Source organism: Rhinopithecus bieti, unplaced genomic scaffold (genome assembly GCF_001698545.2).
Source record: "Rhinopithecus bieti isolate Rb0 unplaced genomic scaffold, ASM169854v2 scaffold_50877, whole genome shotgun sequence".
Lineage (NCBI taxonomy): Eukaryota > Metazoa > Chordata > Mammalia > Primates > Cercopithecidae > Rhinopithecus > Rhinopithecus bieti.
Genome location: NW_016821745.1, coordinates 2,255,847 through 2,283,175, shown reverse-complemented (window position 1 = coordinate 2,283,175; position 27,329 = coordinate 2,255,847). Strand labels below are relative to the sequence as shown.

The following is a 27,329-nucleotide window of genomic DNA, read 5'->3' as shown; positions in this document are numbered from 1 at the left end:
CCGTCTGGGAAAACTGACCTGGGGGCCACGCTAAGGGGAAACCTCCCTGTTCTCTAACTCAGTGCTCTCTTCCAGGGCCCAGGTGGAGGCAGGGATGATGGCTTTCATCATTCGTAGGAGGATGGATGACATAAGCCCTGAGAGGTGAGAAAGGTAAGTAACGCCATGCTTTCCAAAGTCCCTCTGCCCACAGCTCCTCCTTCTGAAGGGAAGAAGAAAGGGAAGGGAAGGCGATCGCGAGGAAAGGAGGGAAGGCGGGGCGCCAGGTGAGGGAGAGACTGGGGGAGGCCCTGCTGCACCCCCTCTGTGCCTCCCTGGGACAGGCCTCCCGACCCTCCCTCTGCTGGCAGCCTAGGTCTGTCCAGTCTCAGTTCCGCCCCGATGCCTGCAGCAGATCCTGCTGTGAGGACCTGCTGGAGACGTGCAGTGTGCACCCAGTCTCTCATCAGCTCCAGGCTGCGCTGTCACCCCATGGACAGTGACTTCTGGCATCCACGCACTCCAGACAGATGTGCAGCCAGCGCTGCCAGCCTGGAAGGGTGTCTGACATGTTTCTCAGCTGTGTTCCCTCTTTCAAGGTCACTGGCTTGAGCTCTTCCCTGCCTCAAGCACACGGACATGGCAGCGGGCAGCGGGCAGATGGTGCGCAGTCTCACGTCCTCGGGCGCCCGGTGGCGCGGGGACCCCTGCGGTCTCTGCACTGTGGGCGCCTGCAAGCAGAGCTCTGCAAATGTAATTGAAGACCCCCATCATCACACGCCAGGCTCCTGCCGCAGCCGCTGTGCTGCCCTCAGAACCAGCCTGCACGCCCGCCCCGCTGAGAGGCAGAGCTCTGCAGCTCCACAGCCCACGTTGTGCTGGTCAAAGGTACCACCTGAGATGCCAGGGACTCCGGGGGCACAGGTGACCGTGAGCTCTGGCTCTGCAGCCCTGCTCACTGCAGGTCTCCATGACAGTAATACCTGTGTGTATTTATATATTTTCTAAATTTTCTGTGTACTATGTTTTGACATCTTAGAAAAGCTTTCTGGCTGGGGAGAGCCTGTCCCTCCAGGGGCTGGCCAATTCCAATAAAGCGAGGGCTCTGAGAGCATGCCTTTTCATATGCAACTAGCCAGCAGACCTCCTCTCTCCGGCCCTAAAGATCCCCCCACCCGGGCAATATTCCCCTGCCCTGACCATCCCAGGGCCAGGTCCTGGGTGACTAGGGACCACCCCCACCCACAGCCAAACCTGCTGAGATGATTCCAGCTGGCCAGTCCTAAAGCATTCACCTCCCTGCCCTTCCTTTTTCACGGAAACCCCAGTCCTGCCCAGCCACTCCCTTGCTCTTGTTTGCTGCTTCCTGACCACCCTGGCACCGCCCACCATGGCCCTGAGTGCACTAAACTTCCTCCTCATCACCTCCTGTGGCCACATGACTTGACCATACCACATGGGCACGGACATTCTCAGAACACCAAGGCAGCCCCAGGAGGTATTTTTAGGTGGGGGCTGGGGCTGGGGAGTGGCTGGAAGGAAAATGGGGGTGGGCTGCAGCATCCTCACTCACTTCCCCCACCCCTGGTCTTTGCACTTCGCCTCCCTCAGGGCAGACAAGTGAGGACACACAGGCACCAAAATAAGCAAAGTGACGCCACAGCGGAGGTGGCAGCTCTGGAGCTGCTGGCCTTGCTGCCTTCTGGCTGTCCACTGACCCTCTCTTCCAAGCGCTGTATGAGTCTCCTGTGACCACCAGACTGGGTACCTTTAACCGTGGACATTCCTTCTCTCTCAGCTCTGGATGCTGGAAGTCCTAGAGAAGGATGTCAGGGCCTCGCCCCCTCTGAAGTCTGCAGGGAGGATCGCCCCGCACCTGGCCCAGCTCTGGTGTGATCGGCAATCCCAGGGGTCCTTGGCTCCAGTCTCCCCTCTGCTGTTGCATGGCTGTCTTCTCTGGGAGTCTCTCTGTGCCTCTGCTCCTCCTACAAGGATATCAGCCATTGTACTGAGGGCCCACTCTACTCCAGGGTGACCTCACCCCAACCTCACCAATGACATCTGCAGAGACCCTATTTCTATATAAGGTCACATTCTGAGGTTCAGATTCATTCATTAAATCCACAGAGCACAGCCTCCTGCAGCCCTTCCACAGGCTCTGGAAGCTGAATGCACCTGGAAGGTACCAAGAACTCTCGGGGTAAGACTGGAGGTGCTCTAAGGGAGGCCCAGAGATGCCAGCTCACCCTGCAGTTCATCTGAGCCACCCCAAGTGAACCACCGAGACAGCTCATGCATAGAGAGCCCAGATGATCATGAAATCAGATGCCTGCTGAGGGCTGGCCAACCCAGAGGCTTCTCCCATCCACATCTCACCCTGTCACTCCACAGACTTGGCTGAGAGGTGGTCCTGCCCTCAGGAAGCACATACTCAGCAGGGAGAATCCTCCAGAAAGAGACCAACTGTGAGGAGTGCCCACTGGCCACAGAGCCCCAGGGTCCACAGAGAGCGAGGCCACCTCAGGACCTGCATGAAGACTTTACCTGCATAGGCTGTGTTTGGATTTAAACAGCCTCTTGGGATGTGGGACTCAGGATGGTGGTAAGCCAGTTCCTGCTGCGGTGTGTCCCACCTGGCCTTCTGTTTCAGGAGCTCTGGTTACTTTATGATTTGTGAAGCTCCCTGGGGGAAAGGGACCTGCTGCCAGACTGATATTAAAAAACCAGGCCTGCAGGGAAGGAGGCAGCTCGGTGCTCAGGCCCTACCAATACTCCCCCAGGCTTATTGTCATCTCCATTTAAAAACCAGACTGGGCCAGATGTGGTGGCTCATACCTGTAATCCCAGCACTTTGGGAAGCCAAAGCAAGCGGATCACTTGAACTCAGGAGTTCAACACCAGCTGGACAACATGGCACGACCCCCATCTCTACGAAAACAAAAAATTAGCTTGGTGTGGTGGCGCATGCAGCTACTTGGGAGACTGAGGTGGGAAGATCCTTGAGCATGGGGGACGGAGGCTTCAGTGAGCCGTGATTGCACCACGGCACCCTAGTCTGGGTGACCAAATGTGACCCTGTCTCAAAAACAAAAAATAAAGCAAAGTGCATAAAGACCTGGCCTGGGCACTCCGAATTCAGGAAAACCATTTCAGGTGTCACACAACAGATCCAACCTCAGTGATCTAACCCCCATCTTCTTCCCACATTAGCCACCTTCTAAAGCGATTTGATTTTCTCTGAATGAAAATTCATTTGCCACCTGCAGAGTGATGAGGAACCCGGCTCTGAAACTTCAAAGGCTCCCCTCTGCCCAGATCCCAGGGCTTGCAGGTGCCTTCCCTTCACAGTGAATGCTTCTTCCTGTTTAAACTTTAATTTTGCAACTCTAGGTGAACTGAATGTCAAGAGTTTGGGGTTTATTTTTCTCCAGAGAAGGTCAGTGGTGACTGGGTGATGTGACCACAGAGGTAGGAGGGCCGGGGAAAGACTTACCAGGAGTTTTCATCTCTTTAGACTACATTAAGTCCAAACCAGGGAGCACTGAGTCAGCTCTCAGTTATCTGGGGACCTATGAGCTTAGGGACTAACACCCCCACCCACCCCACAGCCCTCTGCACCTTGCCTGCCCCACCCACGGGGACTTTGCACCTTTTGCCTGCACGGACTGCAAAGGTCAGCAAAGGACAGCGTGCAGGTGGAATTCAGCCCTGCCCCTTTCTCTGCCTGCAGAGGGTGCAGTTAAAAAAAGATCAAGTCATTGATGCTGCATCCATTTATGTGGCTTCAGAGAACAGAGAATTGGTTCGAAGCAGGTGATTTCTCAAGGCTGTTCCCATCCCCGGCAGTGGTCTATGAAGCTTTGAAATCTGGAACCCTATTTGTTATACAAGAAACTCAGGTGCAGTTTTCAAGACAGGCCAGTACAGGAGACTCAGAGCTCAGCTGCCAGGGGAAGGAAGCTGCCCTCTTTCCTCCACACTGTCAAGATACAAACGTGGATGGGAAGGGCATGCTCCACAGAAATTCAAAGACCATGCACCTTGGCTGCGGAGCTCATGGAGGACAGGCCAGATGCATAGGAAAAGTGAAGCAAGGCCCGTGAGGCAGGTCAAACATTAAACAGACTCTATCAGCATCCAGAGGGGCTGTGCAGGAGCAGACACACCGTGGGTATCTCCATGGGACACTCCTGAGTGTCCTTCCAAGAAAGAGCTGAAGGGGGGACCACAGCACCAGTTCCTCCCAACCCCAGCGCCTTGTGCTTCTCTGCCCTGTGCCCCTATTTCTACTCCTCCCCCCTTGGGCTCATTTCATCTTCTCCCTGACCTAAGCCCTAGACCTGGGATTGAGAGCTGTGGGTACAGATGGGCATGACTGAGCCCCGCTGGTCTTGCTGAAGTCTAAAGAGAAGAGTGACTGAGAGGAGCTAACATTAGTGACAGGAATTCATCCCCAAGAGTTTCTCTCGTGCATCATCGCAGCATCTGTGGTTATACCTTGGAAGGAAGAGAATACGACTCAGAGAGGTTGGAGGACAGAGCCACAAGGCTAGTGAGCTCCAATTTAGTCTGTTGGGTGCTTAGCCCATGCTCAAAGCCACCATCCAGGCAGGCTCCTAAGTCTTCATTGGTGGTTGTTTGCATTGCAAAACCTTGGAATGAACTACAGCAAAACTCTTTGTTTTTGTAGGGAGTTAAATTTTCTCAATGTGTAATAAGACTCTCAACTTTTAATCATATTTTGTCCACTTTGGAAGAAATCATCTAATTTGTTATTAAACAGACACATCTCCTGACTTTTAATTGCAGGGTATTAACTAAGCTTTACCTTTTTTTTTTTTTTTTTTTTTTTTTTTTGATGATTTGGGGACATTTGCTGGAGGGAGCAGTGACAGCCTTACTCCAGCTGTGTTGGTGCCATCCCTTGGGAAGGCCGGAGGTTTCAGGAACGGGAATCGTTGCTGGGAACAGGTGTTTAGGCCAAAGAATTCCAAAGAGGCTGGCATTGCTGCCTGCCCAGATAGTGGACGGAAACAGGTGGATGAAGGCCAGGTCACCAGCAGGGATTAAGACTCATGAGATCAAAGCCCAGGAAAGAGGGTAAGTGGGAGCTGGGGCTCGGGTATTAAGACAACATCTGGAATCTCTCCCATGTGGGTTATTGGGTGAACGGCGTTCGGGGCCAGCTGTGTCCCTTCAGATAAAACTAGAAGATTCAAACCTTCTTTTGTTACATCTGCCCTCAGGGACAGGGAGGTTCTGAGGATTAAAAGCAGGGATCCTGCAGCTGGGTGGGTGGCTGGGCCTTCCTTCAGCCTCTCTCTTCTCTGTGCTCATTTATCCACATTGGATGGGACAGGCATCTCTGTGAGAGGCAGTGCTGGCCAGTGGTTTTGAGCCAGATGGTGTGGTTACCATTTAAGGCATCAGGTCACCACTTAGCACAGTTAGCAGGCTGTGTGGCCTTGGGAAAGTCACCAAGCCCCTGGGTGCCTCTGTAAGATGAGAAGAGTGCCTACGCCTTTAGGGCTTGCTGTGGGATTGCACTCACAGAGCTGCATGATGCCTGACGATGCCGTGGGTTATTATTGTCATTACTGCTATTATCTGCCAAGGCTTTCCTCTTTGGGCTTGTGGTTGGGGTCCTGAGTGTTGATCCTTTAATCTTTCTAGGACAGGTACAGTGGCTCATTCCTGTAATCCCAGCACTCTGGGAGGCAGAGGTGGGAGGATCACTGGAGGCAGGTGGATCACTGGAGCTGAGGAGTTCAAGACCAACCAGGGCAACATAGTGCCCTGGCAACATAGTCTCTACAAAAAGTTTAAAAAATTAGCCACGCATGGTGGTGCATGCCTGTAGTCCCAACTACTTGGGAGGATGAAGCTAGAGGACTGCTTGAGTCCAGAAGGCACAGGCTGCAGGGAGCAGTGATCACGCCACTGCACTCCAGCCTGGGCGACAGAGCAAGCTCCTATCTCAAAAAAAAAAAAAAGGTAATCTTTCTAGGATTCATTTCCCAGGCTCCATAATGGTGGTCTGCACAGGCAGCTTCTGGCCCTTAGTCTTCCTCTTTCTGTGGTGCCACTGCCAGCACAGGGAGGTCATTCTGTATCATGTCACTATGTCACTTGCTTGGTGTTTTACACCCATGGAAGATGAAACAGCAACTGCAGCGTGGAGTGCTGGGAGGCAGAGAGAGTCTCGCTCCCCAGGCCAGCTGGCTTACTGTGAGGGCCAGAGGCAGCACAGCCTCTCTTGCTCATCAGGGATCAGGATTCAGGTGGAGAGGGTGGGGCAGGGGCTGGCAGTGGAGACAGGTCCACACTGGGAACCAGCTGTGCCAGGCAGTGTGGCCCTGAAACTAAGGTGTGTCAAGAGGGGGTCTTGCAGGAAATGGTTAGAGAGCTCAGGTGCTGTGTTTCTCTCTGACATATAAACATATGTCTCTCTAGACAGACAGGTCTCCCTATCCCTGCCTTACGTGGGAAGCACATCCAAAGGAGAGGCGCCCCCAGTGCCTCCAGCACCCGTCAGGCCTTTCTCAGGCGTTGGGCAGGGAGAGGTAGAGCCCAAGAGAAGCCTCGGCAGAACACTAACAGTGGAAAGGAGGCAGTGAGATGGAAGCAGGCTGCTTTGGTACATGCAGAAAGTTCTAGATAAGCCTGTTGGCTTAGAATCCTGAGTTCCATTCACGTGAAGCAGCACTTCAGCGTGAGGCAGTGCTTGAGGGCCCCTTGCCTGAGTAAAACGTGGATGTTGTAGCTGGTTTTGGGGGCTGTGGGACTCCCCCATCTGCACATCCCCCACTCACCGGGCACAATACGCATTTAGCCACAGCAAGTGCTTGCTTAGGATTTGTTACACAGAAATCTCTGTGATCCAAGCAGTGTTTCTCCCACAGGACTCTACCCTGCCAACCCTCAGCTCGGCTCAGCTCAGCTCGGCTCGGCTCAGCTCAGCAGCTGGCTAACTGTGAAACTCGGACGGACATCCGTGAGCACTCCAACACTTTAAAATTCATCAAAGTGCAGAGCGCTGTCTGGCCGCTGCTCACTGCTCTGTTGTTCTGAGGGGCAAGGCCACAGTGACCTACAGCAGGGAAGAGACAAACACGGATCTGGTGCAGAGATTATTCAGGTTATGACAGGCAAGCAAGAAAGCAAGAGCGTTTCCTGCGTGGCCACACCCGATCTCTTTTTAGCGTGGGCTTCGCTCCCGAATGAAGTCAGCAGGGCCAGCTGATTGTTTTTATTTTACAGGTACGGGAATCCCTCTGGGGTCTGACTGCCACACTCAGACACAGAAGGGGCAGCAGAGGCAGGGTTTCTAGAGACAGACCTTCTCAGTCAAATGCTGGCCACTTACCAGTTGGTAGCCTTGGAAATGTTATTTTGCCCCTTTATGCCTCAGTTTCCTCAGATGTAAATGGAAATAATAAATGCACCTATCTTGAGGAATAAATAAAATCACCCATGGGCCAGCTGTGACGGCTCATGATTGTCATCTCAATGCTCTGGGAGGCTGAGGAGGGAGGATCTTTTGAGGTCAAGAGTTCAAGACCAGCCTGGGCAACATAGCAAGACCCTGCCTCTACAAAAATTAAACAACTAGCAGGGCTTGGTGGTGTGCACCTGTAGTCCTACCTACTTGGGAGGCTGAGGTGAGAGGATTGCTTGAGCCCAGGAGGTCAAGGCTGCAGTGAGCCATGATCGTGTCACTGCACTCTGGCCTAGAAGACAGAACGAGACTATCTCAAAAAGTAAATAAATAAAATAGGTCAGGCGCAGTGGCTTACAACTGTAATCCCATCACTTTGGGAGGCCGAGGCGGGTGGATCACCTGAGGTCAGGAGTTCGAGACCAGCCTGACCAACATGCAGAAGCCCCGTCTCTACTGAAAATACAAATTTAGCTGGGTATGGTAGTGCATGTCTGTAGTCCCAGCTACTCAGGAGGCTGAGGCAGGAGAATCACTTGAACCCAGGAGGCAGAGGTTGCAGTGAGCCAAGATCACGCCATTGCACTCCAGCCTGGGCAACAAGAGCAAAAATTCTGTCTCAAAAAATAATAGTAATAAATAAATAAAAATAAAATCACCCACAAAACATGCTGAAAATACACCTGGTCTGCCGGAATCACTCGTGGAAGTTAGTCATTGTTACAGGGGTGGCTACTAATTTCACCTGTCCCCAGACACTGTGCGCCCCACCAAGTGGTGGCTAGGAATCCACTCATGCTGCATTCAAACGGTCATCGCCAGACCCCTCAACTCCTACCCTAAAGCCCTGTTTTGCAAGGTCTGGGTGTGTTTGCTAGGATTCTGCAAGAATTCTGGTTCAAGGTTCAAAGGAACCATTTAGGAGTCCAATCGGACACCATCACAACCCAAGGATGGCCCTAGCCCCTCTGCGAGGGGTTTAACTCAGCAGCCCTCAAACCTGCAGAGGCGTGCAGGAGGCCCCATCCCACCTGTGGGGACCCTGGCTGGGCCAGCCGTCCCTTCTTGTCAGTGGATGGAACAAAGGCCTCTCGCCCTTTCTGTACCTGGGAACGCAGGGCGGGTGGGGCGGGGAGTGGAATGAAAGTCTGATCCGCGGTTATTGGCAGAGGCAAATGAAAGAACAAACTCCCTTTGCATGTTTTGGCTTGGTGTGCAAGAATGATAAATCCAGCCAGGAGAACAGGAAAACAACGTTGTGACCCTCTCCATCCCCTCATTTCCTGTTCCAAGGCGAGCCGACCGCGCTGCACCGGTCCAGGCTGGGCTCTCCTCTCCCCTGCGGTAAAGAGGCAGCACAGGTTGGGACAGCTAGATGGGGGCAGTCCAGGCGTCCTGCCCACGGTTTCCTGGGGGTCAACAAAGGCGCCAAGGCCTCGCCCGTGTGAGGCAACCGCCCCGTGGTCCCACAGAACTTCTGGAAAAGTCTGCGCCCCCGCGTCCCGGCCTTCCCGATGCATGGCGCCCTCTGCACCTGCCCTGGCCGTGAGCAGGTTCAGGAGGGCGAGAAAGGTTAGGCTGCGCGGAACAGCGCGGCCAGCGTTACCAGTGTGCCCTGGACACCCCTAGGCGCCCACCTGGCCTTGCTCCCACCTCCCCTCGCCCCTGGCCTTCTTAACCGGCATTACCCGTGGAGGCATGAGGCTCGGGTGGAATAGGACTACTTGTTTGCGATTTGCTCGAGAACATTCTAGGGAGAAGGCACGCCCGGCTCTGGACTTAGCCGAGAGTTTAGGGCAGGAGCGCCGGCGGGGAGTGCCCCGGGTGCTGGAGAATGCGCGTCCGGAAAGCAGTAGGGCGCGCTTCGTGGGTGCAAGCGGGGCCACCTCGCGCACTTTCTTCCTACCCTGGGACAGCGCCTGGACTGGGGCTGGGCGCACACACTGCATGGAACCAGCTCCGGTTTTTATGCCCCGGCCCCGCACGCACGCCGCCCCAGGCTGCAGGTCCTCCGGCGCTCCCTGGGCCTCCCGCGCTCCCTGGGGGCGCGCATTCCTCCAGTTCAGGGAAGTCCCCGGCAGATGCCCACGTTGTCCGGTAGAAACCCGCGGTCTCAGGCTGACTTGCGGGGCCGCTTCTCCCACGGAGAGAAGCTGGAGCTTCCCCCACGCGGCCCTAACGCGGGGCCGTCTGGGCTGGAGTGGGCGCGGCCAGGGTGTCCCAGCGCGCCCCCTGCCGACCGCGCGCTGCGGGGGCAACTCCACATCCCCTGGGGGGTCGCGTCCCCGCTGCAGAGAGACGAAAGCGTGTGTCCGTGACCAGCCAGTTTAGGAACGAAAACTCTAGAACTAAAAACAAAAAATAAAACTGGTGAGTGGGCAGCGTGGTGAGTGTTTCCCTCTGGGTAATGCTTGGCCAAAGGGGAAGATCGAATACTCCCGCCCACATCCGCCTCCCCCAGCAGGGGGGATTCCCGCTCTGCTCACCCACGCTGACCCATGCCTCCCGCCAGGTCCACTGCTCAGACGAATCTGTAGATTTCTGAGTACCCGTAACTCGAAAAGCTCCAATGCACAAACGGGGTTTTATGCTCATCGCGGCTTCACAAGGGGAAGGGCCTTCCTGCTTCCCTAAAAGCAAAACAAAACAAAAAAGGCAAGGGCTCTTGCAAATGGACTGGAATTAGTAATTCAGCCAGGGCCTCTTCTAAATTCACTGCAAAATTCGCCAGTGTCTTATTCTTCACACACGAGGCACCACACGAGAATCAACCCCTCCCCAGAATTTTGCAAAGCACGTTTGCTGGGTTTTCTCACCTTTCCTTCCGACGAACTCGAATTAGAACCAGTGCTCTCCCCTCTAGACCTGTCTCCGCGCCCCACCCTTCTTCCCCCACACAGTCCCTCCCCTGGGAGAATACAGGTGCTAAAAATGCTTGGGCCCCGCAGCTTCCTTCCTCCTCCTCGGTTTCTCGAATGACCCAAGCTGCCTCTTTCTGGGCCCTCGGAAGATGGTGCCAATTCCGCTGCGGCCCGCTCTCGCCAGCGCCACAGCCCTGACTCCGACCCGGAGGCCTGAGTTCAACCGCTTTCGCTTCCTTGCGGGCCGTTCAGCCCTCTGAATACGCAGATTCATTTATTTATGTTTTTTAATGTAGTAAGTGGGCAGCTAAATGAATTGCAATTTGTAATTTTTATGGTTAATTTGAAATCTCGCTCTTGTTGGCTAATCCTGTTAGTTGGTGGCAAAACAAGGAGAAACGCGTGTTTCAGCAGCAGTGATTCTAACAGGCATTTTATGTTAAATTACAGCCGAGGCCAGAACAAAAGGAGGCGACGGACTTGCAGGCCCCGCGGCCTCGGCGGGTCCGCGCTGCCGGTGTGAGCCCACAGGGAAAGCACCCCGAGTTGGCTGGCACCGCGCGCCCCCGGCCACACCCGCCCATCCTGGCTTCGAAATTAAGAAGCCCAGTTTGGCACCCCAGTTATGTTTGTCAATGTCCCCGGTGCCCCAGACCCGCGCTCCGCTGCCTCCTGGCTTCCCATGCCGGAGAAGCGTGGCCTTGCCGAGGGCGCGGAGCTTCACGGGCGCGGAGGCCCGAGGGCGGGTCACTCCGGATCCCTTTCTTCCCTCCCTCGTTTCTTCCCTCCCTCGTTTCTTCCCTCCCTCGTCTCTTCCTCTTTTCCTTTCTTTTCTCCCTCCGCCTCTCCGTCAGCTCTTCCCGTCGTTTCCCCGGCACCCAGTTCCAGTTCAGGCGCTGTCCCAGGGTAGGAAGAAGCGCAATGCCCTGTCTTCCCCTTCTCTGGCCCCCTCCCCAGCCTCCGGCTCGCCACGGTGCAGGGCTCCGGCGGGGGCTAGGCCGGGCGAGTGGGTTTCTCAGCCGCAGCGCTTGGAGCTGGGGGAGCGGGAGCAGGGGCATCCCTGCGGGCGGGCCGGGACCCCGCTTTTCCGGCTCCCCGCGGGCCAGGTGCGGGTTCCAGCACGCGGGGCGCGAGTGAGGGGGGCGCTGGGGCGCGCGGCTCCACTGGTTCGAGCGTTGTCGCCGGCGCGGCGTTTCTTGTCCCCGGCGCCTGCTCCGGGCCGTCCCAGTGAGTTTGATTAAAACGCGGCTGCGGGAAGGGGTCGACCGAGGCAAGCTGCGAGCAAGGCGGGGGTGGGGGCGAGGAAGGGGACCCGGAGAGGCCCCGGAGGGCTCGGCCCGCCACCGCCGCGCGGCGCTGCTCGGGGACTGCTATTTTGAAAGGCAGCGGCCGCCCCCGCGGGGCCCGGGTTGCAGGGTCAAGTGTCACTTCCTCCGCAAGTTCCAGTATTCCTGTAATGTTTTTCAATGGACGAATTCATTACGCGGGGCCGTGTGATCCGGGCGAGGACGCGAGCGCGGCGCCATCAATAGCGCCCACTGGTAGTTCATTCTGCACCGCGGAGCGCGAGACTGTGGACCCAGGGAAGCCCCCTCAATGGTGCTGGCGTCCCCGCCGCCACGGCTTGGTAGGGTCCTTTAGGGAAGGGGGAAGAGTTCAGGCACCGGGACAAATCCTAATTGTCTTTCTGGTTTTTCTTTCCCTTCGGTCCGCTTTCCCCGCGACCTCCTCCACCCTCAGCCCGCCTTGCAAACGTTGTCCGCGGGGATGGCCGCGCGATGTAGAAATTGGTCTCGTCCAGAGACGCGCGCACAGCCGTCCCCGCGCACACCAGGCACGCCAGGGCCAGCGTCCACGTGCTGGCAGCACCCCAGGTCGGGTCAGTCAAACCCCACAGTGGGGTTTCGAACGGTGTAGGGGAGGGGAAGTAGGAAAGGTCATTCAAACAAAAACAAAAACAAAAAATCAGTGGCTCTTCTAGCTAAGAGGATGGCAGTGGGGGTGGAAACTTAATAACAGGTAAGATCGCTGCCTACCCTCCCGCTGTTTTTAAGACAAAACATTAAATAAATTAAAAGGGAAAATACCGCCGTCCCTTCCACCAGGCCTCCGCCACATCAGGACTCCAGTGGGGTAAGAGTAGGTACACACTGGACTTGCCAGGTCTCCAGTCCAGCAGTCCTCAGATTAGGGACCGGAGGAAGGAAGTGCAACTCCCAGAGAGGGCAGCCAGCCTTAGCGACGGTGACAGCTTCTCCAAGGTGGTCCTGCAGCTGGAGCTCCAGAGAAAGAAAGGAGGAAGCACTTCCGGAAGTCTCTGCCAAGAGATTTTAAATTGTGTTGCCTGAGGATTTTGTGGTTGAAAGAATTACCTGGTGACCTGCTAAATCTCTGAGTTTGTTGAAAGGAAATGACCTGCCCTTAGAAACCCCTCCGTTCCTGCCTACCTCCGAAACCAGAGGCTGTGCCTCTCTTTCACTTTTCTTTCCTGCTCCCCATAGAAGGGAGGAGGACGGTTACAGCGTTTGTGGAATCAGGAATCAGGCTGCCAGGCAACGTTTCATGGTTGTATTTGGCCCACTAAATCCCGGGTCGCTCTTCCTATATCCGACTGTAGACTCACCTTCTATATCTTATACAAGAGATGTGTAGATGGCCCATAAAAGGCAGACTTCATACAAACTGCCCTGTGTGAGCAGTGGGATTCACTGTAGGAGGTGCAGGGGGTATTTTCTTAAAGGCATTTACACCCAGGAGTTCACACCACGTTGAGGAGACCAGAAGGTCTTTGGTGAACAGGCCACCAGAGATGGCAAGGAAGTTTCTGTTGTTCTCTGGTGCCAGTTATGGCTGGATCTCTGCATCCTGGAGCCTAGCAGTCCTGTGATGTAGTGAGTGAATCTGAGACCCAAATGTAGGCAGGAGGCATCCTTGCTTCCTTCCAGAACAAGTCAGAAAATCAAGTAAGGAGAAAATAAGTGACATGGTAGTAAAGGCACAGTTATTTACATGGTTGTTATGGGGTTCTCTCCAAGCTTTAGATATATCTGTTTCCGAAAAGCTCACTTTTTAAAAAATCAGATTTGAAGATTGTTGGAATTCTGGTTCTTCATAATGAGCCACATCTCTATTTATAGTCAGTTCATTTTCACTGGCATATGAAGGTCTCAGTTTGAGCATCGTGTTCTAAACTGTCTGCAGTTTGATTTACTGGAAATACACCTCTACAGATAAGGTGTAGTTTTTCCTAGTTCCATTCCCAATAGTATAAGGGTTATGTGTGAAGTTATTTGCATTTGTGTTCTCTGTCATTTAGTTGCACCCAGTGAAGAAAAGAGCAAATCACAGAATTTAAGATGTATAAATAAATAAGTGCACAATAATACAACAAACCTGAAAGAGTTGGCAAATTAAACCTTGAAATTATTTACAAAATTCCATATCTTATAAAGGACAGCCATTAAGGGGCCTGTGGTGTCAATATTTTCTGTAATGCAAGCCCTTTAATACTTTTCTACCACAACCTAAATTTGCTCGTAATCAAGCTACTGAGGTATGAATGCTGCATTCTCATTTTCCTCCTCCTATAAGCCTCTGTACCAAAACATTCAAAGGCCAGGCATTTGCTTTTTATTTATACATATTAAAAATTTCTTCTAGGAGTGAAGTTTCCAAACACAATGTGTCTGGACAGGAAGCAAATGTTGTTTTAGGGGAAAGTTCTAATAGCCCCATTTATGCAAGCACATTAGAGCAGAAAGAATCATTTCTGTTAGTTAACATTTTTGAGCCAGAAAATTAAAAACAAATATTTAATTTCCCAATTTGGAATTCGGGCTGGCATTGACTGCTAAACTTTTACAATGCATACTCAATGAATTAAACACAATCTCTACTAGCCAAATAAAACTGCCTTCATGTGGCTCAAAATAAGTTTGAACAAACTGAAAGATAAATAAAATGCACCGGGGACACCCAGGAAGAGAGCTGATGTGTGTGAACTTGGCCAAAAGACGGCTTTTGGACTCTGCTCAATTCAGGGCTTTTATGACACCTAATAAAGCTATACTTAGAGAAGACAAATATTCAATAAATATGAACACATACTTAAAAACATATGTACAGTTTTCACTTTTCCTCTTCCAAACCTACTTTTACATCAGTTTATAATTGGACATGAATTTCCCCTTCTCCTTTTCTCATCACAAATTTGGTGGGCTCCTAAAGTGTCCCATTTCTCTCTTTTGATTTGGGGCCCCCCACCTGATAAAGGAGTTGTGATTGCAGATGGATTTGAGCTGATTTCCCCTGAACAGGCTGGCGGTGGGAAGCAGGCATTGGAGTCCCACAGCTCACTGGACTGCAGCAGCGAGCCCTTCACGGTTGCAAAGGAAGGAAATTCCTAGCGGGGCCACTGTTCAGCATCCGCCCCGCAGGCCTAGCGCGATGACCTTTTCTGTCTCAGGACACACCTGGCTGGGCTTCCCTAAAACCGGGCTTAGTTGGACTCCTTAGACCTGGGGATGAATTCTTGCCAAGTATTTCCAAATTTTCCCCTACACCCTGCCAGTGCAATTCACGTCTCCAAACCCCCTCTCCTCCACAAAAACAGAACAACAAAACCCCAGGTCCAAGAGATCAGGCCCAGGCCGGGTTCAAGACGCCGCAGCCAGGCAGCCCGGCCGCGAGCCTGTGCGGGCTTGAGCCAGCTTGGCCCCAGGAAGCCCCAGTCCCGCGCTCGGCAGCGCGCGCCCAGCGCCCAGAAGCAGCAGCTCCAGGCGGCCGCGCTCCCCGCGCCGCCGCGGTGCGGTCGGATGCCTAGCTAGCGTCCAGACCCGCGGGAGGCAGACCCGGATCAGTCAGGCTTGAGGGCTGCTCCACGTAGACCAGCGTCCGGGGAAGGCACACAGTGGCCGAGGGCCCGCCCGCCTGGGCTGCGGCTGTGATGGTATCTGCGCTACTTGCGCCTTGGGGATGGGAGGCCGCCCTTGCTGACTGAAGGGCCTGAAGAGGAGGCTTTTGGGGCGCCTCTAGCCTCACCCTGGATTCACAAAACCAAATTCTACCTCCTTTCCCCTTCACCACCTCCACCCCACGAATACACATGGAGAAGAAAGGTTCACTTCTGTTCCTGTTGCTGAGTTGCAGCTATGCCCCTCGGCCTCGGAGGACGGCTCACCTTTACTGTGAATTTCTAGCTGAAGGAACAGTGCTAAGAACAGGGATAACAACAGGACCGCTCTAACAAACGCATCCACAGGTTACAAACGGCTGGAAGAACAGCCCAGGGACATTCCTCCCAGACCCAAGGAAAGGGGATGGAGACACATTTTGATGTTTTCTACATACTTGGTCAACTTGCAGCTACTATAGAACCCACTCCCCACAGCCAGCTCTTCCTCATGTTTTAGCGAGAATTTTGTTCAACATTCTACATTCTAAAGAACCCTTCCTCACCAGATTAAGCGCAGAGTGTCAGCAAAATCAGTCAGAGGAGAAGGATGGGGTAGAGATGGAGAAGAAGCTGGCGTTGGGGCCCACTCTGTCCTGTGAGCTGCGCCTGCATTCAGTCTCAGGTACCATGCTGGACAGTGGGGAAAATAAAAACCTGGAGAACAGCTCGGAAAACTCCCCAAAGGTTTTATAGCTTAAAGATAGGGAGAGGAGGAGGCAGGAAGGGTCAGGCTCTGCAGGCCTTTAGAACGATCAGATGTCTAATGAAAATAAATACCTTGTAAACATGTGGGTACCAAGTAACCAGAAGAGAGCTTAGACCAAGAAGGTCGGAGGTCTTTTCCCACCTGTGAGAAAATAACAGATCCTGGAGCTCTGCAGCCTTAGCAATGAACTGGATTACTGATTAGTGTTTAGAGGCACCCATGCATGAGTTGGCAAACCAAGCCATTGAAATGTGGGATCAGCAGGATCTGGCTTTTTGAATGTCCATTACTTCTCATATACATGCATATCTATGTCAAATATGGAGAAGAAGAAAAGATTTAAAAAAGAAACAGAACCCCGGTTTACCAGATTAATCAAAATGGAATGATAGATTCTCAAGTTTGAAATAACCCCCGCCCCAGGAATTCCCCAGCAGTCTCTGCAAGAAGCTCTCAGACAGACAGCAGTTAAACAAGGTCGGGAAAACCAACTCTCAGATTAAACAAACTTCTCTTTCTGTTTCTGCAACAGGAAGAAAACATTCCACAAGCTGATGGAAGCCCTCACAGACATACATCTGTTATGGCTTTCCCAGAATCCTGACCCCTGGACAATTCTTTTGGGAACACCCTTCTCTATCTATGGAAAATGATATTCCTAATCCCTGCCCTGCCATCTCACATATGCAGAGTCTGAAAGGGAAGCCAAAACCCCTTGGTCATCCTCACTGTCAGCCCTCTGCCCAAGAGGGGGAACTTTGATCAAATGCAACTTTCTTCTCCTTTGGCCCCAAGCTTCTGTGCCCTCCGTTCACACTCACCCAGAATGCAAAAGCATTTGGATTCAATGCTGTCCCCTCTGGCTTTCTGTCTGTCATTTGGCCTGGAAAGGATGTTCAGAAATGCCATGGACAGTTACAGTTCAACTCAGTAACTTCCACATGGCTCATGAATGTCCTTGGCTACCCAGGGAACTGCAGCCCTCTGCCCCCCCAAGTTAATTGCTAAATGATTTGCAAGCTTAAACAATTATACATTCTCTCTTGATTTGCCCCAAAGAAATCATGTTAATTTATGACACACTCACATGAGCTTGATTAACAAACCTAGACTAAATCTGCAGGTGGCAAAATGCAATACAAACATATATTTTAAAAAATAATAGAAGCAGGTTTTTGCCAACTCTTTTCTCCCGCGGTTTAATGATCTACCATGCTGGTTCATACGTTTTGTAACAGCTGACTTTGGATATTTTTAAAAAATGAATCGATTTGTAGTCATTGCCTGGCTGCCTGTGGGGAAAGAGCTCCTGCCATTGGCAGACACCTCAGCAGCCAGGCGTGGGGTGTCCTTCCATCAAAGCAACGCCAGGGGGCAAGAAGCGCTAACAAAGCCCGGCCGCTCGGCACTCTCCCTTTATCTACCCGTGCGTGCGTGTCACACTTTCCAGGGCAAAATGTCATTTTGCAAGGTTATACATTTCCAATTCCACATAGAGCCTTATCGCTCATCATTTACCTGTTGGGCACAAACAGCCTCTTTAAATAAAGCCAGGGAAGGGAAGCACATACCTTTGTACAATTAAAAATAGCACAAGAATACCAAAATGTATTGGACCTTGCTGTTAATCCGACTTACCTGGCTGACACTCTGGCCTAATCCTATTTTCTCCTCACATTAGAATGACTCCACAAAGCTACGTTTTGTTCTTCGGGAGCACAGTTTACCTGGTCAGTGAGCTGAGGACCAGAGAAGCCCCGCCACCTAAGGTGGGGACAGGGGCTGCAGATTGCCCAGCCTGGCCCCAGCCTGCTGGAGGTCCCAGTGCAGAGCCTGCTTGGCGAGACAGAAAGCAAACGAAATCACTCAAGGGAAACTTCGCTGGAGACAAAACACATTCAATTTCCTGAGGACTCTGCTTTCTCTCTGGAATTATTTGCTTTTGCAGAGGCACATAAAACAAATTAAACACTAAAAATGGAAGCTCCTTTGCTTCCTGGCTCAGAAAAAAATTTTTTTTAAAGGATATGGTACTAACAGTAATACAAATGAAAGAAAACAGTAACACTCTAGCTCTTTAAAATAAACTTATGTGGGCACCTAAAGTCCTTTTTGGCAAATTCTTATCTTGCAGGGCAAGGCAGACAATGGGAGCTTGTGCTAAATGGCTGCTGTCACTCTGCTAACAGTCCAGGAAGCTTCCGCGCAGCTATTTGGGCATCTTTTCACACCTTCACCTTCCAAACCGCAGTCCTTGGTGATCCTGACTTTTTCAGCCTGCCTCTGGGTCCACACGGGACTGGAGACGTATCTGAATGGGTACGTGGAGGGTGGGGCGGGGGGCTGAGCCGAGGAACACGGTGGCGAAGGAGTCAAATACTGTTACTTCGTATTTTAGGAATTTATTGCTCCTGCACACCCCTCCCTCCCCTGCCTACCGCCCTCTCCCAGTATCATTTCTCTTTGAAATGTCATGAACTTGGCGCTTTCACACCAAACCGCCGGGCTCAGGCCTGAGACAATGGGATTGTCAGAGGGCCAGCGCGGAGCTTTTTCTGCGTGTTCACGGAGCGTTAAGCCTTTATCCCACAAAACGGCTCTGTGTGACCGGGTCAGACAAAAGCCAACTTGCATCTTCCGCTCCGAGGGGATCTGGGCAGAGCCGGGGTACAGCCCTGCGCGGCCCCAGGGAGAGCGGGAGAGGGCGAGTGTCCCCAGTCCTGCCAAGTGGCGTGGAGAGGGTCAGAGCCACCAACTCTGGTCTCCGCGGACACCCCCTTCCCCCGCCCGCTCCCGAGGCTCTAGGGCGGCCTCCTGGCCGCTGCCTCCTCAGACCCAGGGTTCGACACCTCAGGCCCCTCAAGTAATTGGCCTCTTGGTGGCCAGGCACTGCCTTTCCGGCTGCTCTCTGCGCCCGCCGGCCCCTCCAGTCACCCCTGGCGGCCGCAGGCGTCCGGGGCCCTCGCTCCCCAGCTCCAGGCGTCCCGGGAGCCAGGTGCCGCCAGCGGCGAGTCGTGTCTCCGGAGTCGAGCGCGAAGCGAGTGTATAGACGCTGCGCGTGCACGAGCCACAAGTGGTGCGCGTGGGGTGGACGTGTGGGTGTGAGTTTGAGTGTGCACTCGCGTGTGAATGTGTACATGTGCACGAGCGTGAGTGCGCGTGGGCGTGGGTGTGAGTTTGAGTGTGCACTCGCGTGTGAATGTGTACATGTGCACGAGCGTGAGGGTGCGTGTTCGTGCGTGGAAGGAAGGCGCGGCGGGGAGTCTGGCTGAAGGCCCGCTGCCTGCATGGCTGTCAGAGAAAAACAGAAGTGGGAGCCTGCTGCGGGCTCTGAGAGGACTTGATGGGAGCCCTGGCGCGCGCTGGGCACGGCGTGGTGAGTGTCAGGAGGCCGCCTGTCTCCAGCAGCCCCTGCCCTGTGCGGGCCGCCGCCCAGAGGGTCCCTGCTTGCGGGTCCGGGGTTAGGCACGCCTGGCCTCCCCTTCCCCCCTGCTCCACCCGCAGGATTCAATGGACAGGAGCTCTGGGCTGCGGAAAGTTGCCCTGGCCCCTTCCTGCAGCAAAGGGTGGGCGGCGCGAGTGGAGTGTGCAGGTCAGGCTGGGTCGGGGAGGGAGCCCAGGGGAGCCCATGGCATAGCACCGCCAGTGTGGGCTTATGAGGAGGTGCAGGCCTGGACCTCAGGCAGCAGGCAGGACCCCAGGCAGCGGCTGGCAGACTCCAGGCAGGCTCTGGAGGACCCAGGATTTAGGTATTTATGCAGTGAGGAGGCAAGCGTTTGGGTGTTCTTTCTCCGTTCTTCTTCCTTGGAATTCAGTTTCTTTGAAGGGCAGCAGGCAGGCCAGGAGGGAGGGAGGGAGAAAGAGGCAGCGAGCCACAAGTGCCACCCGCCATGTGCTGCAGCAGGGCTCCCTAGCACAGGGCCTGGGGAAGGCAAGGTAGGGGCATAGGCAACCCAGGTAAGGGGGGACTTGCTAGGAAGTGGCCCTCGGTCTTGAGGGGCTGGTTCCATCCCGATTGGTCCCCTGGTGCCTGGGGGCCTGTGGAGGGTCCCAGGCCTAGAACTGGGGGCTGAGTGGGCAGACGGGCCTCACAACCTGGGATTTCTTTCCAGCTTCTGGGTCTGCATTTGGGCCTCCAGTCCAGTGGTGAAGCAGGAAGGGAGGAAGGGAGTCTCTCTGAGACCCTCCACCCTCTACCCTGCAGGAAGAGGTGTATGTGACCTTGAGCAAGTCTTTCCAGCTTTTTAGGCCTCCACTTCCTCACCTATAAAGGAGCTGATGGGGGTAGATCATGTCGAATGTTAGTTCTGGCTGAAACATTTTTTGTTTTGTTTTGTTTTAATTTGTGCAGAGTTGGACTTACTCTCTCATGGTGGAAATTTATTTCATTTCAATTTCCGCGGCCAGGCATAGAGTCCCTGTATATTCCCAGGGACAGTGACACCTTATGCAGAGGATGGGCAACGTAGAAAATAACCCTACCTGGGGCACAGGCAACTTGTTCTTTGAAATGATGAAAAGAAGCTAAATTGAAACAAAAATTTTTTTAAGTGGAACAAAACCAGTGATGCTGAGACTGAGTTGGCAGGCTGGGAAGGAAGACCTGGAAGTGCGTGTGGGCTCCCTGGGGAGTGCTCCTGGCTGGGTGCAGTCTCGGGTGGCCGGGCTGGGCAGAGGTGTTTCAGGATTTGATGGAAATCTTTGGCCTTGAGCTGTCCTCCCCTACCTGCAGAGGCCAAGGCCTTCCCTCCACTGGCTGAAGTTGGTTCGGCTCTGCCCATCCATCCAAGCCTGTGAAGTACTCACGGGGGGCTGCTAGTGCTGCCTGTGCAGGCTGGGGCCAGATGGGGACCCTTTGTGGGGGCTGGCCAGCCTGGGACTGCAAGCAGCTGCTAGATTACTCCAACCCCTTTCTGTGTTCCAGACACCAGCAGGGGCTGGGGAGGCCGAGAGCTACGGTACAGCTTCAGAGAGAACCCTTGGAGGTGTTCACAGTCCTCCTGCTTCCTAAGAGGGGCACCCAGGTCTAGTTCCAGCCCAGCCTCTTTTCCTGTGCCCCCCTCTCTGGGGAGTGTCTGGTCTGCAGAGCAGGGTCCAGATCCGCTTGTCTCCACGCTTCTCAAGGCCTCCCCTCCACTGCCTGCTCCCTGGCTTCTCAGCAGTGGTGGGTGCTGGGGCCGCCTCCCCAGTCCTGCTCATCTGGTGGGGAATCATCACCTGATTGTGACTTTACCCATCTGCATCAGCTTCCTGGCATTGCCTTAGCAAAGTGCCACAAACCGGGGGCCTACACAGTGAGAGAACAGGAATGTGTTCTCTCACAGGACCGGAGTCCAAAGTCCAGGTGTGGGCAGGGCCCTCCCCGTCCTGTTGGCCTCCGCTGTCTCCAGGAACCCTTGCTCTCTGGACTCAGAAGTGCAGCATCCCAAGGCCACCTCTGACTTCATCTTGTGGCTCACATGGTGTGTGTCTGCCCTTCCCTCCTGGCTCTTGAGGGAGAGCACTGGGAGAAAGGTGGGGATGCTGGATTGCTGCTCTCCCCACCCCTCAGTGTACCCCTGACACCCTCCTGGGCCCTCACACCCTGGAGCACCCTGTTCCTGCATCTGTCCTGGACTAGAATCCAGGTCCAGCCAGGACTGCAGCACAGCAGCACCAACAATGGGTGCGTGGGGACAATAACTGGAGAAGATTTGGGGCTCAGAAGAGAGGGGCTCCGGGAAACCCTCAATTGCTCATTTTGGCAGCATCTCCACTGAGTCTCTGGCTACATGCCGGGCAGCACATAGCCAGGACTTCAGGTTGTGTCCCCTGACTCGGAGTGGAGAAGGGGCAGGTGCTGGGTCTGCAAACCTCAGACCCCACGCCTGGCTCCTGCTCTGTCTAGGGTGTTCTGGGAATTCACTTGGCCTCCAGGAATCTGCTTTCTCCTCTGTGAGATGGGAAGACCATTCTGTATCCTAAGTACCCGCTGGGCTGAAGATCAAACAAGATACAGGGTGTGTGAGTTCTAGGAGCAAGGCTGAGTGCCACTGTTATGGGGGAGGGGTCCTTGCTCCAGAGTTCCCAAGAGGGTGGTGGGTGGCTTCCAAGATGGCAGCAAGCCTCTTGTTTTCTGACGTGGGGTTCTTGGCTTCACGGATTCCAAGGAATGAAACGTTGGGCCATGCGGTGAGTGTTATAGCTCTATTAGAAGCTGTGGGTTACGGAAGGGAACTATGGAATGCAGCGACTAGTGTTCAGCTTGATTGGGACAAACCCAGGCACTTAGCCGTGCAGGAACAAGGGCGAGCCTTTAGCCCGATCGGGAGCAGCAGTGGGTGTCTCGCGGGATCAGAAGCTCAGCGGACACCCTGCTGGATTTGGAGGGATGGAAGTCAGCGGCGGGTCTGCGACGGCGGCAAACAGCAGTGGTGGACAGCAAGCGAAAGCTCAGCTCCAGCCCTAACAAAACACAGACCAGAAGAGTGTGCAGTTGCAAGATTTAATAGAGTGAAAACAGAGCTCCCATACAAAGGGAGGGGACCCAAAGTGGGTAGCCGTTACCAGCTGGAATGTCTGGGTTTAGATCCTGCTCCTTGTCCCTCCCCCTGTGCTCTCAGGCGATAGATGATTGGCTATTTCTTTACCTCCCGTTTTTCCCTAATTCGCATTTTAGTGAGCTCTCTTTACTGCCTGATTGGTCGGGTGTGAGCTAAGTTGCAAACCCGGTGTTTAAAGGTGGATGCAGTCACCTTCCCAGCTAGGCTTAGGGATTCTTAGTCAGCCTAGGAAATCCCATTAGTCCTGTCTCTCATCACCTGGGAGCTTTGGCTCTTTGGGTAGTTCTAAACAGCATCAAGGTTGAGACCGAGGTTATCTTTGGGGTCTCCACCCGCTGCTGAAACCTGCCCCTACTTGCTAGTTCCTGCCACGAAGACCCGGGTGATCAGCTTCCCTCAAAGCCCAGGGCAGAAGCACTCTGGTGGCCCCAGGTGCCTAGAGACAGGCAGAAGAGTGACACCTATGAGTCACTCCTCCACTTCTTCCAGAGACCATACCATTTTTGTTTGTTTTTTGAAAGTGTCAAAAAGCCAGGAGCACAAAGCCTCCCCTCTGGGCTGTGAGTCTGGGAATCTGGAATAGAAATAGAAGCTCTGAGCCCCGCGGACACCTTTCCTGGCACTGCTCCCCAGCTTCCTCCTCCCAGCTCCGTTCCTCCGAGGTCTGCCTCCACCCCAGTCACAGTGTGCCCCCATGTTGTGTTTCCGGGCCTATCCCTGATGTCAAATCCTGAAGGCTAGGCCTCTTGTCTCTGTATCTCCAAGACAACAGGGCCTTTCACAGGCCTGCAGGCAGCAGGTGCTTAACAAATGGGTGTGAATGCAACCTTGGTCACCTCTCTGTCCACGGGGATGAGGAAGCTCTCTGCTTTGCCTGGAAGTTGTATTCCAAAAAGACATGACATAGGGTAGCATTGAATCAAAGCATCCTTCCCACTCTCAATTCCATAGACAGGGACAAGAAGAGAAGTCTTGTTGCAATGAGGAAGGAAGAGATGTAGGTTGAAGTCCAGACAAGTTACCACGAACCCAGAATGTTTAGGATTCCAGCTAGCATGTGCGGGGATCCAGACACTGCCATCAGAGGGGTGGTGCTGCAGATGGAAAACAGCTAGAACAGCCGGCTGCAAGCCCCTCCCTCTGCAGCCCTGGGAGATGACTCCTGAAAGCCATCTCAGTCCCAAACCACAGGATGATGCCTCAGGCTGTGGGTAACATGCCAAGGCCACGATCTCAGATAGGACCCCTTTGCTTCCCAGAGAGTTTGCTGGGCTTTCCCCAGTCTTGGGTGGACGTGGATGGATGATCTTCCCTCTGTGCTAGAACCTTTATGCTTGCAGTTCACATGAACTTGAGCATGGATTTAATCATAGGGATGTAGGCCCGCAGCTGTGCAGACAGAGATGCTGCATGAATGCACGCCTGCAGACATGACAGATGCCATAATTCAAACGCTTAGGCGACAGGCACAGGGGCCGGGCACTGTGTGCACACTTCCCACGTGCAACTAACTCCTTCGGTCCTCAGGACACATCTGTGAAGGTGGCTTGAGATCACCCCATTTTGCAGATGAGGAAACAGATGTGTGGAGGGCCCGGGACGCACCAGGCCAGTGTCTGCCGGAGCGTAGGCTCTGCTGTGGGGTTGAGGGGCAATCATGGGCCAAAGTTAAGGCCTTGCTCCTGGGGAATCCAGTTAGCTTGACTGCTTGGTGGCCACCTCTGCCCATCTCCACCCAGGGGAATACGCACTGCAGGTCTTGTTGAGGGGGCAGTCTGCACTCTAGGGGCAGATCCACATGGATCCTATGCCTCCAGCAGAAAGGCGGAGGGCAGCACTTGGGTGGCTGTGCCAGGAGGAACCCAGTCCAGGGAGAGGGCGTGTCCAGCTGGAGTCCTGGCTGCCAGGATCTAGGCAGTGGGGGGTTGGGCAGAGCCAGGTCTCATCACAGCATCTCTCAGGCAGGCCTTGTCCTCTCATCTACAGAACAGGGCCACTAAAACCTTCCCCGTGGGGTTGTTGAGACAAACCAATTGGGGAAAATGAAGAGTGACTGGAAGGTTTGAAGCTGTGTACAATAGCCATGTGTTGTCCTTAAAGTGAGCGGCCCTTGGAGGCAGGCTTGCTACAACACAAACAACCCAGGGCAAAAGGTTTCAGTTGTTTAGACCAGAACACACTGCCTTTCATTAGTGTGGGAAAGAGCTGGATCGGGAGTTAGACCACGTGGGTGTCAGCCTGTCAAAAGATGTTTTCAAGTAGCTTATTTTAAGGGTGCTTTTATAATAACTCATTAGCTCAAAATATTTGACATTTTATATCTGAAGATGGGATGAAGAGGTGCCTTCATCGGGTGGGAATTCTGGGGGTGTTGTTGTGGCTAAGGACGGTCTCTGATTCTCATTCTGTTCTGTCTTTCCTTCAGTCCACTTGTTTCTACAAACAACACATTCTTATTGGGACTGCAATTTTGGTCATAGAAAAATCTTTTAGTCTGAGATTTCTGAAGCCATGTAGCCACTGGGTGAAGAAGCATTAGGTGGAGTTTATCTAAACTATAAAATAGATTAAGATTTTAAAAGAAAAGAACAGGCTAGCCGTTATCAAGGGGAGAATTAGGATAAAAAAAGAAAGCATAGGCATCACCAGGGTGTGCCCACTCTATGGCCCTAGGAACAAAAAGCAGACACTCCTCCAATCCCATCAGTTTCCAGAAGAAACTGAAGTTCTCAGTGGTCCAGTGAGTTACCTGAGAGCTGCTTACTCTCCCACTCTTACTGATTTCATCAATCCACAGGTTTGTGCTAATGAGTCATACCTGCACATTTTTCAGTCCAGTTAGGAAGACAAAACCACTGACAAGAAGCACCAAGGAGAGGGCAAGGGCTCAGTGTCATGGAGAGTGTGCCAGGTGGTAGGAGTTCCCGGAAGGGAGGGAAGCTCTGTGGCGGCTTGGCCTCTCCAAGGGCTCAGAGGAGGGCAGGGGTTGACCAGAGAAGGCCTCCTCTGCACCTGTGCCCCATCCTTCTAGTCCGGACCTGCTGGGCTTTCTCTTGCAGGACCGGTGGCTCTCACAGTGAAGACTGTAGAAGGTGTGTGCACTCCCCCTGCTCCTGTGGTCCTCCCAGCTCAGTGCCAGCATCCCTCCTGTGATCTCTGTCAGCCCCAGCAGCTGCAGTGGTTCCCCCCACTAGAAGGTTGGCTGCTACCCTCAGTGGCTCCCAGAAGCCAAAGGCAGTCTGCAGCCAGCCTGAGCCAGCCTTCGGGGGTCCCCTACTAACCAGGTTCCCTGAGCTCTTTCTGTGTGCAGACTGTGCTGTGTTCATTGTTGTCCAGCAGTGGGGCAGGTGGGCCAGGGCTGCTGTAACATCCTCCCGTCCCAGAGAAGGGGAAGAATGAAGCCCCAGGAAGCAAATGAGCTGCTGAAGGTCATGCGTGGCAGTGAGGCGAGCCCCTGGAACCCAAGGCCATGCCATGTCCTCTGGGGTCAAATGGGAGCAGGTAGGGAGGGACAGGCAGCACTGACGCACACCTTGGAAAGTGTGTCTCTTGTGTGCTGTGAAGAAGCGTAGTTCCCCATTCTACAGTGGAGAAGACAGATCATTTGTGGTGTGGTCAACAGGTGGCAGGGCATGGAGCCAGAATTTAAATCCAGGTTTCCTGATGCCAAAGCTGGCCAAACCTCAACTTCTATGCTGAAGTCAACCTTCAGCTCAGGTTGGTGCTGCCTGGCTAAGAGGCACTGGCCATGGAGCCTCTTCTCCTCCTAGACACAAGCCAGATCCTCTGTACATAGAGGGGCTCCCAGAGCAAGCCAGGCATGTGTGCCACACCCCAGCAAGGCAGCCCCAGCTGGACGCACTGGGGTGTGGTTGTCGGGGCTTGCTCCCCAGGAAAGTGGACTAGGTGCAAGCGTCCAAGCTGGGAGGATGCTTGGAGAGCAGCTGCCTGGTGGGAGAAGATCAGGAAAGATGTCCCTGAAAGGACTTTGGAGTCAGGGCCCATCTCTCCCCTGCAACCACATGGTATGCACCACCAGCTCTGGAAAGATTCAGGTGAAACGCTCAATTTCTGCCGTCTTTAGAGGAGTGGACTCTGAACCATCATATGTTAAGTGGGAGGTGGCTGTGACAGGCTGGCACAGATGAAGCTGTCACTGCTTACATCAGCTGCTGAAATGATGTGGTCTTTGAACTAAGCAAGGGAGAGCCAAACTCTCTCATTTATCTCTGTGAAGTCCTCCAGTCATGTTTATACCATGAAATAGGACGGGAAATCTGAACAGAAGCACCTTGGCCTAAAGCTTAGGAATCCGCTTGTCAAGTGCCCATGGCCATTAGCACTGCCTGGCTTCATCGGAGCCACAGCCAGAGATTCAGAGATGCGTGGACAGAGGCACCAACATGCTTCTCAAAGCTCAACTCACTGTGTTATGTGTCAAGGGCAAGGAGGATTCTCATCAATGTTGGTGACTAAAGACATTCATGTCCAAATAAATTCAACATTATTTCTTTTTTCTTTTCTTTTCTTTTCTTTCTTTTTTTTTTTTTTTTTTTTTTTTTTTTTTTTTTTTTTTTTTTTTTTGACAGTCTTGCTCTTATTACCTGGGCTGGAGTGCAGTGGTGTGATCTCGGCTCACTGCAACCTCCACCTCCCAGGTTCAAGCGATTCTTCTATCTCAGCCTCCCGAGTAGCTGGGATTACAGGTGCGTGCCAGCATGCCTGGCTAATTCTTGTATTTTTAATAGAGATGGGGTTTTGCTATGTTGGTCAGTCTGGACTCGAACTCCTGACCTCAAGTGATCTGCCCACCTTGGCCTCCCGAAGTGCTGAGATTATAGGTGTGAGC

The 27,329-nt window shown here is 53.5% G+C and overlaps 1 long non-coding RNA gene across 1 annotated transcript; it reads right to left on the bottom strand.

Moving 5' to 3' along the window:
• Positions 1-8,493: 8,493 nt before the first annotated feature.
• On the bottom strand, positions 8,494-12,041 carry LOC108520982 (uncharacterized). Its single transcript, XR_001883082.1, has 3 exons — positions 9,904-12,041; positions 9,324-9,765; positions 8,494-8,756 (listed from the first exon to the last, which is right to left on the bottom strand). It is a non-coding gene; the product is annotated as an uncharacterized LOC108520982 (long non-coding RNA).
• Between the last annotated feature and the right edge of the window lie 15,288 nt (positions 12,042-27,329).